Source organism: Battus philenor, unplaced genomic scaffold (genome assembly GCF_028537555.1).
Source record: "Battus philenor isolate CCGP_79_NKW_IND1 unplaced genomic scaffold, ilBatPhil1.0.hap1 SCAF_22, whole genome shotgun sequence".
NCBI lineage: Eukaryota > Metazoa > Arthropoda > Insecta > Lepidoptera > Papilionidae > Battus > Battus philenor.
Window position 1 is genome coordinate 10,149,459 of NW_027181685.1, and position 19,353 is coordinate 10,168,811.

The 19,353-nt window shown below is 33.8% G+C and overlaps 1 protein-coding gene across 7 annotated transcripts in view; it reads left to right on the forward strand.

The window, feature by feature from the left end:
* Nucleotides 1-19,353, forward strand: part of brat (brain tumor) — a 312,278-nt gene that overhangs the window by 164,938 nt on the left and 127,987 nt on the right. Inside the window, exon 3 of one of the 7 annotated variants that reach the window (XM_068767148.1) lies at nucleotides 13,862-13,887. The exons of the other annotated variants lie outside the window; for them this stretch is intronic. The gene's annotated coding sequence lies outside the window, so the exon portion shown is untranslated. The remainder of the gene's footprint in view (nucleotides 1-13,861; nucleotides 13,888-19,353) is intronic. 7 annotated transcript variants of the gene reach the window in all.

Sequence of the window (19,353 nt, forward strand, 5' to 3'; positions counted from 1 at the left end):
TTAATCCTCTATGCTGTATCCTATGTGGTCTGTTTACTGCCACTTCAACTTATTAATCCTCTATGCCGTATCCTATGTGGTCTGTTTACTGCCACTTCAACTTATTAATTCTTCTGCGCTGTGACTTATGTGGTCTGTTTACTGCCACTTCAACTTATTAATCCTCTATGCTGTATCCTATGTGGTCTGTTTACTGCCACTTCAACTTATTAATCCTCTATGCTGTATCCTATGTGGTCTGTTTACTGCCACTTCAACTTATTAATTCTTCTGCGCTGTGACTTATGTGGTCTGTTTACTGCCACTTCAACTTATTAATCCTCTATGCTGTATCCTATGTGGTCTGTTTACTGCCACTTCAACTTATTAATTCTTCTGCGCTGTGACTTATGTGGTCTGTTTACTGCCACTTCAACTTATTAATCCTCTATGCCGTATCCTATGTGGTCTGTTTACTGCCACTTCAACTTATTAATTCTTCTGCGCTGTGACTTATGTGGTCTGTTTACTGCCACTTCAACTTATTAATCCTCTATGCCGTATCCTATGTGGTCTGTTTACTGCCACTTCAACTTATTAATTCTTCTGCGCTGTGACTTATGTGGTCTGTTTACTGCCACTTCAACTTATTAATCCTCTATGCTGTATCCTATGTGGTCTGTTTACTGCCACTTCAACTTATTAATCCTCTATGCTGTATCCTATGTGGTCTGTTTACTGCCACTTCAACTCAATCCTCTGAACTCTCTGTCGTTACTTTCGTTCGTCTACGTATGTCCTCATATCTGACTCGATCTCGTAAAAAAAATCCGAGGGTAGCCCTAACCATGGTCTTAAAGGACTGTGGGCTGGAAACACAGGTTGCAGACTATCGTATTATAGCACTGAGTGATATTATGTATATACTCGTAATATTTACCGAATTTTGACGGTGTAGTTATAAGAACTTTAATAAGTGATATATATATTTCTTACTGTCAAGTCGAGAAAGTTCAACTCGTTGTTTTATTTAAATATTTTATCTTCAAACGTTGTCGAGTTTTCGTTAGAATTCTTGTTATTCAAATCTATTCAATGCCCTCTCTGCATCAGAAACTGTTTCTATTCAATTATTTATATACTCCTAAAGTAACTCCCGTATGTATAATTAAAGAAACTAGTCTCATTATAACGAGTACGTATTGGTATATTTAAGTGCAAAGTGACAGTCTTTAGAACTTGTTCAAGAGGCTTTTTCTTCGGGTTGGCTATTAATAAAGCCTGCATCTTATAAAATTATCGCATATTCAACGTGATCGGAAACAGGTGTAAATGCGTTAAACATTTTTGCTGACAAATGAGCTGTACATTCCCACATTTAGCTTTTACATCTATAACCGATGTACTAGTGTATATGCAGCCAGTAGCTCGCGGCTTGAAAGGTCTTTTACAGTAGAATGATCATTATAAATAATGTTTCCCTAGGAAAAGATCTCTGGACATAATTATCATAGGACTAATGCATATCGTGCAGAACAGATGGCCGCTGGAGCCATAAAGTTATGTTCACGAAGTAGGGAGATGATATTGTTAACGTCAACGAAAGACGCTGGATTCAAGCCGCGACCAACCGGTCGTATTGAAAAGATATATGGTAGGACTTACTTATCGCATAGTCGCTGGGTGCGGGCAACGCATACAAGGACATCGTGACGGTATTTGGGGCAGATCTATGCAGAGGTCCATCGGCAGAAAATAAGAAGGCTTATGCCCAGACATACTATGAATAAGTGTATATCTCTAGAGGTTATTAATACAGTACCAGTGTTAACAACTTGGAAACGTCAGAATAAGCTTAAGTATGGAGCATAAATGAAGATTTATCGTCGCAACAACGAAACGCGAGTGTGTTTGGCCGCGTACATTCCGGGCGTCAAACATATCGTAAAGCAGGCACAAAAATACCTTGTTCCCTCCAAATAAATCTTGATGCGACAACTTGGAGTTAATTTCGTGCGGCAGTAAATCCGCTCTGACGTCAGGTGGCCAACGTTGACCGCTCCGTTTTAAGGTTACTTCGTATTTCGAACTGGTTTAAGTTGCATTGCGTGATGTCCTTCTCGTTTTTGATCGCCGTCCGCTAGATGACATCATATATGCGAACTTTATTATTTAAAACTGGCTGCCCCGAATTACCCTGTAAAAAAATAAACATACTAGGTCATTGGTTATACATACCATATAGACATATATGTATGCGCTGTGTAGTTGAAAAAACCTTAAAGAAGTGAATGTATAGCTACTCAACTTTTGTTTATTGTAATAAACGACATTTTGTTTCACTTTATCTTGCGGTTAATGTTTAATAATGAGCAATGAGATTTCCTACCACGTACTACAAACATTTGGTAATACATACGCTTCCATTATTAATAAATTTAAATAGTAATTCTAGAAAACACTAGAAATTTTTATGAAGACAGGTGTGAACTTGTTTATGTATCGATTAGCTAGAAAATCCTTTTGTAGAGTCCGACGAGGTTTTTATATGAATCGGACGCAAAAGTATACAAAGTGATCGTCACATTTAATTTATTTTTTATATTAAATATTGTAAGTTTAAAAATACATTTAAGCTATGGCTTCACTGTACCGAATTTCTCGATATGTGTGCACATTCTTTTTACTTCATATATCCTATTTAATTCTCTATATCATATTAGTATATGTTTATAAACGAAGTCTTAGGTGTAAAAATTTAGACATTTAAAACTGTTTTCCACTTTAACTTGTAAATATATTTTAAATAATTGTTTATTGTTAAATTTACACGATGTAATATCTTTAAACTTGTTTCGACTTGCTACGTGGCTAAAAATCAGTGTAGGTAAGATTTCGTAAACTTCTATTGTGAATCATTAATAATATTCACGTAAAGTACATACGGGAAGTTACAACGATGTATACGCAACTCGTGTTTAGAAAGAAGGCCGCGTGCGCCTCTGCGGTGCCGTGTGTGGCATTTCTAACCATGTGTTTGTTTAGGTCTCTTGGAAACAGTGACAAGATAAGGTCGAGTTTATGGCGTGCTGTAATCTTGTCCTTTAAAAGCTTCCGTGCCCTTTCGTGTTAAAATATTATCATTTAATCTACTTTGCGCTTTATCCGCGTACCTCTGCATTAAAATTATGTATTATTTTCACACTCAGTATATTATAATTGTATATATTATGGGAACCGAAAAGTAATGTAGCTTAAAGTTAAATTCACACGACTACATTTTTAACAAGTTATTATTTCTAATCAACAATATATTCATCTTCGTATTAACAACCTTTTGCCATCTAGTATACAAATTTTCAGAAAGAGCGGTAAAAATCGATTGTTTTTCTGTAAAACATGTCATATCTAGTATCCGCTACATTACTTTCCGATCCCCCTAATACATACATACACCTTTTTATATTTAGGATTTTTAATAAGACGTACATTAAGAATTAGCAATTAGTTTTTTTGTTATATACAGGGTGATTGGTTATATGTGTGATAGCAATTAATGTATGGTACACCTTATTTAAAAAAAACTGATGGTTTAAAAAATAAATTACTTAGAGTCTTCAAAATTCGAATTATAACTGGCATGAATGAGACTATACCGACAGAATTCATTGATCTATTGAATGCTTATATGACAAAATAAATTAAACATATTTAAGACTCTCTATATACGGGTTGATTGCTTTTACACTGATAATTATTTACTCTGTCTATACAAATTACACGTAAAATGTATCATATGTCGTCTTTTTTGTTAAAATGAACGTGTCTAATAATAGTCCGCTCTCGTTTCTCTTCACCCGGGGCATATTTGGAAAGAAAATTATTCCAGTATAATGAGCCGTGGTAGCCCAGCGGCAGTGGGCCGAGACTGGCGATCGTAGGTCGTGAGTTTGGTTCCCGGGATGCGATCCTATAAATTCATGCTTTATATACAAACAAGTTTCCAGAGCTCGAGCAGCAGCGTCCTCTGCGTACCATAATATACTGCGATCGCCAACCCGCCTGTCAAACGTGGCGATTATTATATTAAAAAGATATCTATAATATATTATAGATATCTTTGGTGGAGGCGTAAATCTTGTTGTTATTGTTTGTCGTAATAACCTTCAATTCGCTTACTTCAGTTATAGCATTGTGTTGATCAGATAAATATCGAAAAACATTGTTGTCTGGTGCAATGTTTTGATTAAGAAGACTACTGTTTAATCTATAACAATAAAATAGTTTCGATACAACAGATATATAAATACGTCAGTTTACTACAGATCATCTGCAGCGTCCATTAGCGAGCGAAGAATAGTTTTTATTGTCAATAATAACAAGTTATGGGAAGATATCATGAACTGATAAATACATTTCTCATAGTTTCTAACCCTATTCTGTTTCCAGCTTCCAAGTACCCAAGTTACCTTACATGGATAGCGAGTAAGGCTAATGTCCCAGAGGAAAAAAGTTGCGCTTGCAACTGTGACGTCACCAATGTATGCAGAGGCCAGGTACTCATGCGCTATTCTCGTCTTTGGTCACTGACCACAAGGGACCTTTTCTGGGGTGACTGTACCACAATCTAGCCGAGACCTACCTCGCGTCCGCGTTCGCTAACTAATTCAACGAAATCGAAAGGACGTGAGGGATCAACTTGCACTGGCTCTCTCGTCGCCGTCGTAACGCGATCTCCTCGAGACCTTGCGCTCTTATTCCGTGCGGCGTAATGAAGGAAGTCTGCTGTTTTAAACGGCTCAAGTTATAGTGGTCGCTCCGTCGGAGTCTTTCCTTTCTTTTTGCGTACATATGTTCCCTGGTCGGATGGTTGGCCTTGGAGAATTTCTGGTTACTGCACCGTAGTTCATGCGCAGTTATTTATAGTCTCATATTTTTCTCGACTCCCGTAATGGACTTTTTAAAATGTAGACGTGTTCGTCTGTTGAAATAGAATAACGCATTTAGTTCATTTTGAACTTGAAAGCAGAAGGTGATCCACAAGGCCGCGATCGTCGCGGGAAATGTTACCATGTGCCTTCTCTGTAAGGATGAATTTATAAGTTCGCAGTGCCCTATCGACTAGAAGTTTCTAATGACGTTTGACATTGACATAGGATCTATTTGCGTACTCACCCGCCACGTGCTCTGTTTATGAATAAAAAAGTTTGCCGTTTCGTTACCGTGCTTGAGTAATCATGATCGATAACACTAGCGTGTGTCTGAATCACTTTTATATGTCTATACCTATAGCTATGTCACGAAGTTTACTTTTACATATATGAACTTAGTCATTTCAATAGATTGAATTCTAAACAAAATAATTCATTGGTGTCTTAAATACACGGTGTAGTATATTGTTATTAAACTGTATATTCTAGATTATTCTATTCAACGGATTATCTTGTTTTTGTTTTAGATGATGTTAGGCAAATCAACTACATTTTTTTAGAAATAAGCATATGCCAATAAACGTGTATTAATGATATCGACATCTTAATTTTTGTATTGTTTACATTTATAAAAACTTTCAAATAGTCGATCCATATTTATATTCCTTTATTAGGATTAAAATAGTTGTTACTTTAACGAAAATAATAAACGTATAAAAGAACATTTAAGTATTTGTTTTAACAACTTTGTTGGACAGAATAAAGGAAAAATGATAGATATCATTTTATTACAATCATAAATATATAAGCATATAAAATAAATTTAAAAATACTATAACTTACATATAATTTCTGTAAATAAAAAAATACGTTACATCCATGTAAATAATATTCAATAATTTGTTAAATCTAAGAAATCGACTTTATTTCGATATTTTATCAGTCAAAACATTAATTTCATACATTTAAATTCCACTGTATCTGTTTCGAGCCGTAATAGACCAAAGGTAGACGACTGAAACTTGCGATCATATGTCGCAGATTCGATTGCCGCGATAGTCTTATATAAGTTTCTGCATTAATTGTATAGGATTGTCACTGCTCACAAAAAAATCTTAAGGATGGACAGCAGTGTCCAATGCGTACTATAATACCACATTGCGATAGCCAATTCACTTGCCACGTATCCTATTACATGAAAGATTTTCTAATTATTGAAAGTATAAACTGTACAAAGTTACATTTTAACTACTTCCTATCCACTTCTTATCACCATATTCCACGAGAAGAGAGCATCTACAATAATTAATAATTCACTATCCGCTTATTCACTATTGGTACTATAATTTATATATATATATATATATATATATATATATATATATATATATATATATATATACATATATATATGTATATATATATAACGCGGTATAGTTATACAACTTATAACTTAAGAGCAACTGAATCAATTTAAATGATTTTTGTACCTGTTTTTGAACCCGTCTTTGTCCGGACTAGGGTAATAATTATTAAAATGTGACGTTGATCAACAACAACTTAAACATTTAAAATTCAAAACATCTATATTCAAGTAGGCATTTACGTGCGCTTTTGGATTGTCGATTATCTTAACATTATAAGTAGTAATTCACTTTAGGCTCGAAATGAAAGTCGAGAAGAACCGACTAGAAACTCAACAGTTCTCTTTTAAATGAAATGTGGCAATATTTAATGTGTATATCAAAAAATCAATCACATATATGAGTCAACAAACCGAGTTTTCACAAATTTCGATCAACTAAAAATTCTTAAATGTTGTGTTGGAAAGAAATTCGCCTGGCCATTTAAAGTCTATGGAATATAATAAGTTAGTAAGCCTTTTTACTTAAAAGATTAAGGTCAGTGACCTATTTATATTTTATACAATTTAAAAACAATTTAATTATGTACTATTTTATCTTTATTATATGCAATTATGTAAACTATGTTAATATTGCAGTGTTGCCAAGCAATTACAAAATTTAAATATTTTCTATAAATTTAACTAAACTGCGGATTTTCTTTGTCGGAAGAAAATGATTTTTATTATTCACAAAATTGTTTCTTCCTTTACGCGATAAATAGAAGCAGCTGACGCTAACAACTTTTTAATTGAACCAGTACCACCATTTATATAAAAATTACGTTATAGCCATTAATTTTTACTGAGGAAACATATGCCTCTAGTTTCCTTCCAATAATTGGCAACATGGTGTAGTTTATGTACAATTTGATTAATTGTGATTTTTTTTTTTAAATCTTCGAGTAAGTAATCTTTATCTACAGCTGTTATGACGTAAGACACGAAATGGGTGTGAACATTTTAATTTAATTAAATGATACCGAATATTCCAGATTAAGTCCGAATCTCGATTTCTTGGAATTTCAGCGCAGCCGGCAAGTGGACCGCCTGGATTCCTAAAGAAATCGAAATGTCTTTAAATCATAGCTGGGGCGAACGAAAAAAATACACCCAAAATAAAATTAAACTCATTTTAGACGTTATACCTTCGGTTTTAAAGTCGTAAATAGATTGCAGGGACCATCCGCAGCCAGACAGGGATCGGTAAAGTGGTCAAAAGTAGTCAAACAGGTTCGAACAGGCGAGACCTGTTCTCTCCCGTTCGTTTTGTCTTATTTTTGTTTTGCACGAGGCACTGACCACCACAACAAAGGTCTACGGGCTGAGCGTGTTTGTTTTTTTTTTAACGTTTTCGAAGGAGGCAATGCCTTTCAGACGTTCTGCCTCAGCGGACATGTTTAAGGTGAATTTAGATGACACAATGCACGGCTTTGTCTATCGTTATATTGTCTCCACATTTAAAATTCAATTTTAATTGACACATTATTGTTAATTATCTTTGATGATCAGAATTTATTTGTTTAATCTGATTAGTGAGTCATTTTGAATTAAATGTGATTGTTATTTTAATGTTAATACAATACATTTAAATATTATTCGGGCGAGAAAAAAGATTTCAGGTTTGTGACCGATTTGCTTTTAAAGACGAAGCTACTCAAATATCCGAGGTCATTGCTCTTGATATTTTTCCTTGTGTTATTTCTTACACGTGTCAAATAAATCGTTAAATTATCAGAGGTATTTCTGGAATCGTATAATAATACACCAATTGATTTGAGATTATGAATTATATTTTTAGTAAATAATATTTGAATTCGACTACCATGGAAACATTGATTTGTTCCTCAGGCTTTTAAAATACGAAAGTCAATTACAATTTTTTTAAGAAAAGACTTGAAACATTTAAAATTGACATTGTAACTTTTCTTATATTTTTTTCTCTTCTATCATGATTTTGATGATAGTAATAGCTTCAATAGCATATTAATCATTACATGTAATCTAAGTGATAATATGTAAAGAGACCGCCTTTCGTCCTCTATTATGTATCTATTATTTTTAATGACTAAAATAAAGAATATTAACTAACTAAATGTACAGATTTAAAAAGATAATTCAAAATGTTATATTAATGAGAAAGGAGTAAGAAAAATTTAAAATGAAAAACCTGAAAAACTTTTTTACCCATAGATTTATTGTGTTTATAACGGTAGAGCGAAAAACAGCATAAAAATAGGGGTATATCAAAACAACATATTTCATTCCGTATATTTTTATAATGGCTTAATATATGGAAAAAAATATTTAGACTCTCCTCCTGTGTATAGTTATTAGATTTAGTTATGTTATAATTATTAAAACTTTCGGTAAATAAAATAATGCCATTAGGCATCCAGCCCAAGTAGGCAAAAAATGAATCTGCAACGGAGTGCATATTAAAAGGTTTTCATTCTAAATTCCAATTACAAAAGAGAAAATATTAAAATTAATAACAAAAATAAATTAATAAATATTCTTTTTATTTTGTTATTTCATCATCATAATGTCAGTCGTAAAAGGCCCTCTGTAAGGCATAGGCCTCACTTAAAGATCGCTATGATGACTTCCCGTCTGTCCGTCTAGTTGAAGGCCTACCCACGCCACACTTACTGGCGCCAATTTAACACTAATTAGAAAAGGTACGAAGGCAGTGAGTAGCTATACCACAAGTCGGCATTGATAAGGATCCGGCATAGCTCCTTGCTATTATTTGAACGAATTAACAGTGATAAGAAAATGTAATTAAGAAAGGGACTAATATATAGCTACTTCTGCTATGCAGCAGTAGTCGTGCAATGAAGTGCACCGCCCGCCAGCCCGCTGATAAATGCGCGGTAAACAATGCGAAACACAACTACCGCCATTAATTCCCTATACATGTGTTTCACCCCTCCACGGGGCATCTTCAGGAGATGTTACACCGACCATTGCCAAAAAAAAGAACTCTGTTATTTGCCATTTTTTGCCGAACGCGCATTTATTTATCAGCGGGCTGCCGGAGACATAGCGGAAGTAGCTATATATTAGTTCCTTTCTTAGTTAGTATAGACTTCCGCAGGGTAACGCCTGAATATATTAGATCAAAAATGTAAATCAAATCCTATAAAGTAAATAACACGAGTAAAACCCATACGCAGGGACTAGTGATGTAAATATCAAATCTTATTAACCCGAGAGTTGGCTATGACGTTGATTCAGGTCTGTAGGAGAACCCAAATCAATCTGGGCTCGGTATATCCGATGCCTTGTCTGTAGAGGCCCCTTGATACACAAGTACAAGTACACTCGTTCTGATATAAGCTTTAATTAACGCTTAATGACCGGTAAAATCGACTAGAATTCGTACGAAATATTTATTTTGTGTAATCTTTGGTAATGATTTTTCTTAGAATATAAATGTATTAATAATTATTTAACAAAATTTTTTCTACATGTTTTAAAAATAATCTAATTCACAATGGTTTTCATTGTAGTATATTTAATCATCAACATTATTTCAGTCGTCGGAAGTCCACTTGTGGACATAAGACTTCCCTCGTACATATCCAAAAGGTTAAAAGCCGTCTGGAATTTTTGTAAATGCATGTCCTACGCTGCACTTGACGGCCTGTGATATTTAAACTTAAGGCTCCAGGGGTCATCTGTTCTTTGTGCTATGGCTTGCCCGCTGTCACTTTAACTTAGTGATACGCTAGGCAATATCATTTGCTTTCTTTCGTATACGGATCTGTTTATGCAGGTTGACTAATTATAAGTTTAAAGGCTCTTGATTAATGTGTGTACATCCTGTTCAAGACTAACGGTTTCAGTAAATAATAAATAACAAAATGATATTATTGTTAAAATTTATTTTTCAAAATTCGAATGCAACTGCAGAATCTGTCCTGGGCCACTGCTATCTCAACTTACCAATTTTCTAAAACTTCCGATTCCTGATTCGATCTCATAGCGAAATCCCGAGCACAGTCCTCTTCTTCAACGTTTGCTTGTCAGGAATCGAAACTAAAGTCACTATAAGTATTTCTCGTCAGCTTTAATCGTCAACTCCGGTTTACATAACGGGCCAAGTATTTGCACAAACACGGAACGTCTGACTCCACTTATATCATAAACATTGACCGTGGAATGTAATCTAAACTTTATGAATCAGTCCGCACACCATCCGATTTATATCATATGCATCGCTTTTCAATTATTTGCGTGGAAGCGCCTTATGCTTTATTTTAATAACATGAATTAATAGTACGCACTTTATGTACTTGTATGGTTCGGGAGTTGTCACAGCACTTTTTTCGCTTTAAAATTAAGATGGAAGCAGGCAATTCGTTCATCATCAGGTAAAAGGTTGATTCGTGTTGTTCAGCAAATATAGTGTGCGTGTGAAGTGTTGGTCACAGAGGAAAGAGTGCGCAACTGGCAAGACGCACACGAGATATTTGAGAACAAAGGGCTTACGGTTTCTTAAATGATAGTAATGTTACTGAGGCAATAGCAACAAACCAAATCGAGTACGCTGCAACGAAACTCCGATCGACAGACTAGCAGCTCAAACGTCGCTGCTTGTTGCTCGAGTTGCTCGAGACTTGTTTTGTAGATAATATCCAGAAACTTTTATTATTGTGTACTCGCTAGTAAAAACAAAATAATATTACATATGCCATGGTGATCACCTTACGCGATGATTGTAAATAAGTGTAAAAGCTTTTACAATTAAAACCATCCTGTGTACAAAACATTAATTTTGAATATTATATTTTTTTATTGGAGACTACCGTCAAGACAAATTTCGTTAATATTCAATATGAATTATTGTCCATCTTATTATATTCTCAGCGGCTAGCAACGTTCGCTACAATTCTATTTTCAAAAACCCGATGACGATTCAATTATATACCAATTTTTTTTAAATCACGCGCGTTTCAAATTTGTGAAGATCGAACTCATGCGCGTCAGTTATTTATTTATTTGTCTATTTATAAACCCGGCCAAGTGTTCTCTACATTAGTTGTGAACATGTTGCGGTGTTTACGTTGTGTATTTCTGGAGCTAGCCGTGTGTTCCACCACGTGTGGGGCTACACTGCGGTCGTGGCAGTGCGCGCCAGCGTCTTTGCCTTGTTTTTTTTTTCACAGCCTTTCGTTTTTTGTTTATGGCCATTTCGATTGTGATCGTGATTTTACGGCTGTTATTTTCTATTGTGTTTATCTGTATTTATTTCATAAAAAATAATACTTGCCTTTGAGGAGAATAGTGATTAATTTTGCAACAATCAGTGAAACAAATCATTTGAATTTATATGTTTTTTAAATATATGCTATTTTAAAGTTATGTTTTATTTGTGATTTATAAACAATTGTATGATTCCAAGAAAGTGGGTATATTCAACTTCACTGCTCATGTTAAGTGAAAAAATACCAAATAAGTCCAAAAAATTGAAAGTACTTATGTTTTTTGTGATATCTTTTACTACATTCCTAATACAGATAAAAAAGTAAATCAATTTATTTCCAAAAATTTTCACTGAAAGATCAATCACACAATTATATCTATTTTTATATTTCCATACTTCATATACAAGGCATCTATACTGGCGACCTTTTTGCGGAAAGCATTTCTTACTAGTTAAGTTTGGGCGGTACAGTAATAAATAGATGAAGGTATCATATCATCATAGAGGAGAAAAAAAAGAAAAATCAGATTAAGAAGAAATATAAATACCGACGATAGAAAACACTAAATATAAATATACTGATGACTTCTTCTAACTATATAATATACATGTACACTTGAATTTATCATATCATAAACACATATCACATCAGAATTTAGAGACATTATATTATCAAACAAATTATGAGCTTTAAAGTGTGTGTATATATATATATATATATAATGTATATATTGTCTTAAAATTAATTGAAAAGATTCAAAGCAAAACTTACGTTGCACTTATTTAAACAATCTCAGTGGAGACTTAATAAAATCAGCGGATTTTTATCGAAAATGGAACATTGTAGTTTACAAGGGTACGTTCGAACGTCGCCCGTGGGATAAAGGCTTGGATTACGTAAATCCGAGCTTATGCACTATAACTTACGAAACTTATTTCCGTTCATTGTAAGATAATATGCTGCCGGGATAGCCTTGGGGTATTCCGAATATTTTTAACGTAGAAACACTACGTTTTAATAGTAATGCCCGAACAGTGAAAACTGTCACAAATTTTTTTATCATCATAAATTTAGCCATAGGATGTCTACTACTGGACATAGGGTCTAATACATTCCTTAGTTTACGGGTCTCCTCATTTCTAATTCGATCTCAATTCAAAAAATAATGTCTTTATTCAAGTAGGCATTCACATGCGCTTTTAAGTCGTCGTTTATTTTAAACATTATTAGTAAGAAGTATTTTAAACTTTATAAGCTAAGTAAGTAAGCAAGCTAGCTACCACGAGCTCGGAACACTGATCTGTTGATAAGAGCCAGCAAAAACTCAACAGTTGCTCTTTTAAAGAAATTTAACATATTTTAACCAACAAATCAAGTTTACACATTTCGATTATATAAAAACTCTTGAATGCCATAAGATTTATTTAATAAAATACTTTTAATTATAGATTTAAAACTAAGAAACGTAAGGTCTAAAATATCTTGTAATACTTTATTATATATGATTACACGCGACCCATGAAGGATTTGTTAAATCTCTCTCGTAGATAAATCCCGTATGATTTCTCTATAGTAGAATAATATTCTTTCAACGTAACATTAATAGTATGTAGCATGTTATAAATTTTAATGAAGATGTTGAAACATGATGAAAACTTCTGATAATAAAAATTATTTTTAAATGTACATGACGAAAAGTGCAGGTAATATTACAATAAAGATATTTTGCTGTAGACAGATATGAAGACGTTATTTTATTTTTACAACTAACACTACGTTTAAGGTAAAAAAGAACAATTTTATTGCTTTATAAAGTACTGACTTGACTTGTACCTGACTACGCAAAAGATCTTGGTATGAGTCATCCTAGTTTTAGACGTAAAAAATTTACACGGATTTTTACTTTATTTATTTATTTATCAAAACATAAAATCTCGGTAACTTAGTTATAGCTTATCTACTAATGGTTCAATTTTCAATGAAGCAATCTAATGTTGGAAACGACTAAATATGATAAAAATAAAAGACATCATATTTTAAAGTGTAATGAAACGTAATCCTTTTTAATATTTAATTCTTGCTTAAAAGCTTTCAGAATGAAAGACGATCTTCGTTAAAGTCATACGAAGACACTGGATAAAGGCTGCCCTCAAGCAATCCTATTGGAAATCTTTGGGGGTTGCCTATGTCTAGGGGATTTACAGCTTAAGTGATAATAGAAGCTTTCATCACATGCTAAAAAATACTAAGTTAACTCTTTGATTAAATTTTAAGTATGTTTTTTTTAATTATATTTGAAATGCAATCTCTCTAATTCAGTATAATATTGTTTTCAGGTAAATATTGGAGCGTAGCGCGTGGTGTGAGTGAACTCTTGTTCTATTATTGTCCTTGTTTGCTTCCCCCGTCGTCGGTGCAAGTTTGTTACAACTATATGATGTACGACGTATTACGGAATACAACGCAGTCGAATTATAATTTATTAATGCAAAGTGTAATTAAACAAGACGGTCATCTGAATGTAATTGCTCAATAATTCTCTTTATTATTTGTTTGGCAATGTTTATATTTATAAACAAATATTAAAGTGTCAGGTAGTTTTAAAATATTTCTAGGAACTAAGTTTCATACTTTCACTGCTAAACATAAGCCTTCCTTATAGATTTTCAATACAATAACACCTTAAGGCAAGACAAGGTGATCATCTGAAAGTAAGTGTTCAATAACACTCTTTATTATTTGTTTGGCCATGTTTTTTAACATATATAAATATTGCATTAAAGGTGTTTAATATTTTAAATTGCCAGGTAGTATTAAAATATTACTAGGAACTAAACTTTATACTTAATGTAAACAAAATCGAAATACCAAACTTGATTCATTTCAACCGTAGAACCTTTATTGGTAAACATAAACCTTCCTCATAGATTTCCATCTATATGAACTGGACTATGTTGGTTATTTAGTCTACGAATCTTCTCCTTATTTGATCTCGTAGAGAAAACGCGAGCATAGCTCCATGGTTTGCCAGGTACCACAAACTTTTAATAAAATCGAAGGTGAATGTTATATGACTAAATTAAGTAGCACAGTGGTATAGCGGAAAATTCAGGTCGACGTTAGTTTTTATATTTCGTCGACTAATCAGACGCCTTGATAGTTAGCGTATTAAAACGAATAATTAATTACGCGAAAATTGTTGTTTTTTTAAGATATTTGAATCTGTTGACAACTCTTTTTAATTATATCAGACCTCATGTTATTTCTACAGATAAATAAGTGATCTCGAGGTGTCTCTTGAATTTGTTCGGAGGCAACTAGTCTACATAAGCTGGTTGTCATAGGAATAGACGGAAAGATACCAAGAAGGCTGTCACCAATCCGATTAGCGGACTTTGTGCGAGTGGTGACGGACCTAACATAACGGAAGCATTCATAGAAACTTGTGGAATTAATTTGATGAATTCTCAACCAAGGCTTTCCAGGAAAGGCGTGACCTTCTGCAATGGTACACGACCATATATACTTGTTCTAACGTCGAGTATTCCATTTCCTGTAGTAATACAAATTGAAATATAATATGAGATTATTGATTTCAAGATAATATTTTTATCAGGATGTCCACAGCTGTTCATAGGCCTCTCTAATAAATTTTCAACAGGACCGGTAAAAAGCGGCCTGCCAATATTTTAAAATATATATTTTTGTGTTAAAAACAACATTTAGTCTAGTCAAAATATTAATATCATTACTGTTTTCCTCATTAGAGTATTTCGTTTTTAGAAAGCTCTCAATATATTAAGGTCGCGGCCGTTATAAATTAAGGCACATCCTAATTCCAAACAACGAGACACTCAAATATTTGCCCAATCGCGCAACGGGAGCGGAGGCAGATGGTGTAAGTCAAATTTCGATGAAAAAATTCCTTTCGGCTTTGTTTATTTTCGTCCCGATCCGTGGTAATGAAGAGCGTCCCTTATTTTACATAAAATTATTTCATCTGAAGCTTCTCTGTCCTCGTGTAAGGTTACATCTTTATTAATATTTGTGTCGCAACAGGTGGTGTTTATACTAGCACAACGTCTCAGGTTTGCACGAGTAACGTTCTTTAATTATACGCCAGGTTTAGCCAGTTTATAGACATAATATACAGAGATAGGAGCCACAATTTAAGTTCACTGGTCTAAATAAATAATAATGCCATAATAAGTAGCGAGTGGTAGATTCAAACATATTTGTTAGATTCTTCTCTTCTTAATCGTGCACACTTGTCTGTGTGGTCGTGGTCATGCCCCGGTTGATTCTGGTGCCCCCGCTGCTTTTGCTATTGTTGTAATATTTAAATAAAATATAATATTCAAAAGTTCTATAATCTACACGTACAGGATTTTAAATTTAAAACGTACATTCTTCAAAATAATAACCAAAAAGCGTTCGTAAAAAATTTCGTGTCAGTCTACGGAGGTTCGATTTTTCGGATTATATTTCTTATAAAAAAGGAAACGAACCCACGTTACGGTGGGCGCTCCAATTCGAGCAGCTATCAATGTACCCTCGCAAATTCAGATGCGTTCATTGATGGAGATCCTTCGACGCCTTTTCTATGACATATGAGTCTACGGAACCATTGACCCTAGTTACAGCGCCGTATCTCTTTTAGACCGAAATTCGGGGAATATAACATGCGTATCCTTTCCAACTTTCTCAGTAAAAGCGATGTTTTCCTAGACCCGAAAATTCTGAGGCACGCCAGTTACACGTTCGAATTTCATTTGTATTGTGACCAAAATATTTTTCATAAATCCGGGACAGGTATGAAATACCGTATCTTCATCGTCATTATATCAGCCGTAAGACTACCACTAATAGATATAAGACATTCCTATAGAATTACATTATTCGGAGCGGCCTGCATCTAGCGTCTTCAGAAGACCTTAATCTGGTCGTCTGTCAACGTTGTGGTTTGATATCAAACGCTTCGCTTACCGGTCTATGGTCTTCACTGTAAATTTTTACGGTAATAACTTCTTATATATAGTTTAAAATAAGCCATGAATTAAAATTTATTTTTTACGTAGTAAGACATTAACGTTTCGAGTTGCGTGGGTAGTTCCCCCACAAGGTCGACCGACGACATAGTTATGGTCGCGATAAGTCACTGGATGCGAGTAGCGCGGGAGCTGTCACCGTGGTGGTCCTTGGAGGGTGGGGGGGGTGGGGGCATGCCTTGCAGAAGGCGTCCATCGGCTGAAAAGAAGTAGGCGTTTACGTCCCAATCATTTTAACTGTAGTATTCCTCTCCCGACTATAGATGTTCTCAGGTGTTATAACACAACCTTAACGAGATCGCCTGTCCATCTGTTGGACGAACCTTCTACGCTGCGCCTACCTGATCCTGGTCCTGGTCCTCTAGAATCTCAAGGGCCCCTCTGTGGACATCTGACTTATCTGTTGTCTACTTTCGTTCCTATACGGATATACTTATATAGCCACACTAAAACACCATACGATTAACTGCAATTAGTGATACAGAAAAATGTAAAAAAATTGGAACGCCATTGTTTCGTAGTTTCTGAATACAGTTCTTTGTCCCAACTTTACTATGATTGTTCTTATTACGTAGTATTATCCATAACATGCTATCGAATCTTTTAAACGTTTATATCGTAACAATTGTATTACATTAACCGTTTACTATTATTTCTGACAAGTTTTGAACATTGATTCATACATTAATTAAAAGTAATTTGTTTGTTTTCATAGGCTAATTTTATTTATTTATTTATTTCATTATCCACTTAAGGTCATTCATAGGTGTATGGTATAAGAAGAATGCCAGAAGAACCCAATCTAATAAAAACTGGAATCGAAACTCCTTTGATCGTATTCTTTAATTCTGTTTGAAATGCTCGCTGATCTGAGTTTTAATTGACAAATGAGCTATATATTTATCTACTTTAAAGTTTTTATACCTTTAACCAATAGCCCCACACATCCTTAAACATCTTTTTAATTTCAACAAATGAACAAAGAAGTATTTAATGGAAGCTCATTGCCCGTTATCTTTAAAAATATACTTTCAAATTGCTTTTGAACTCGATAGGTCTCCATCTTCAACTACTCCATAGTGAAACGTGGCTTTTTGCCAAGACCGTTTCTAAGGGCTAATTAGTGCGGGGATTTTAATCACATGCCCGCACTTCTTTAAAAGTTTGAAAGGTTCTTAACGAAGTTTGAAATCATCCTGGATAAGTATACAAGACGGTATTAAAATTTATTCCATTTGAAAATAAATTGAAACATATGTTTAAAACCATTCAGATATATGATTTTCGTAACTGTCACAAAATACATTCAATTACTTAGCTTATTAAATATTTACATTTTCCACATGACAATGTTTTATTTATAAATAAAAATGTAACTAAACTAAAGCCTTATTTATGGTCACCCTGTCGTTGAGTTCACAGCCGGAGTGCGTATAGGAGAGCGATTGTCTCGTAAAGCACATTTCGGGCCCCACCGCCAACTTGGGGGATTAGGAATGAATTATTAATGTGGGCTTTAACATAAAACCTGCTTTTTTTATATATCACATCGCAGTTACTTTGTTTCTAACGCCTACGTTTGCTGCCCTTTTTTCATACAAGGCCATAAACACTGCACATTGAGTTCTGAGCCTAACAAAATAAACTGGAGTCGTAAAAATTGGGTTATATGTTCTGTTAAAACGACTGTTAAGGTACGCCTTTCATTTAATATACATATTTAACACATAAATATACACTAAAATGTTTTGGTAGTAATTTACGCCACGGAGAAGTCTATACACAGAATTTCTCTACGGAGATTGAATCAGGTGTATCCAACGAAAGTAACCGTATATATACCTCAACTGATTGGCAAGTTGAAGTAGCAATGAACAGGCTACATCGCAGAACAGACGACCGTTTTAGTCTTAAGGTATTGGAGTCGAGACGGACCGGCAGGCGCAGCGTAAGATGTCCACAAAACAAACGACCTCCTTTATTCAACATACGGATAGGTTAAATGTATTATAGATATAAAGATGAATGTTAATACCAATTCAGATGATAAATGTACATTCCGAGAAAAACAGACAAAAGAAACTTAATGAGACTAAACTTTATTTAAATGTATAAAAAAATATATTTACTTGCAATCGCCTGGAGAACACATTAATCGCAAGGCATGATATTTTCTAAAGATAAAAATTAAATACTTTTATTTTAAAGAACTTTTAACAGAACTCTTATTGATCGTCAACTTATTATCTATTTATTTAATCTATTTTATTTTTGACAACTCTGCTTCGCAATGTGTTATAGATGTGGAGAAGAAGGAGAAAGAAACTCCACAACAACACATCTAAAGTTTAACATAACCTAAATAAAATGAAAATATTCAAACGACTACAGATCCTAGGATTTTTATCATTTGAATAATGATTTATTGAAAAGTAAGCTTTTAATGTAAGTTAATTTTTAATATGCGTTTTGAATTTTGTTAACGGTTGTCTAATAATTTTTAGCGCCAATTAATAAAAAAAACAATCTGGTTCGAACTGAATTCGACTGCTAAAATTCTCTACTTTTTGTAGTTGAAGCTGAAAAGCACACAATTTTAAAACAAGAAGTCATTTATAGTGTAATAAATTAATTATAATAACCCTTAGAATTCATACGTTCTTTGACATTTTTTTCAATCTAGCATTATGCGTTTTCTGTACATTATTTCGTAAATGTTTTTGGATAAAACGATATATGAGACAAAATTCCTTTTATTTATTATAAATGTAAAATTTATT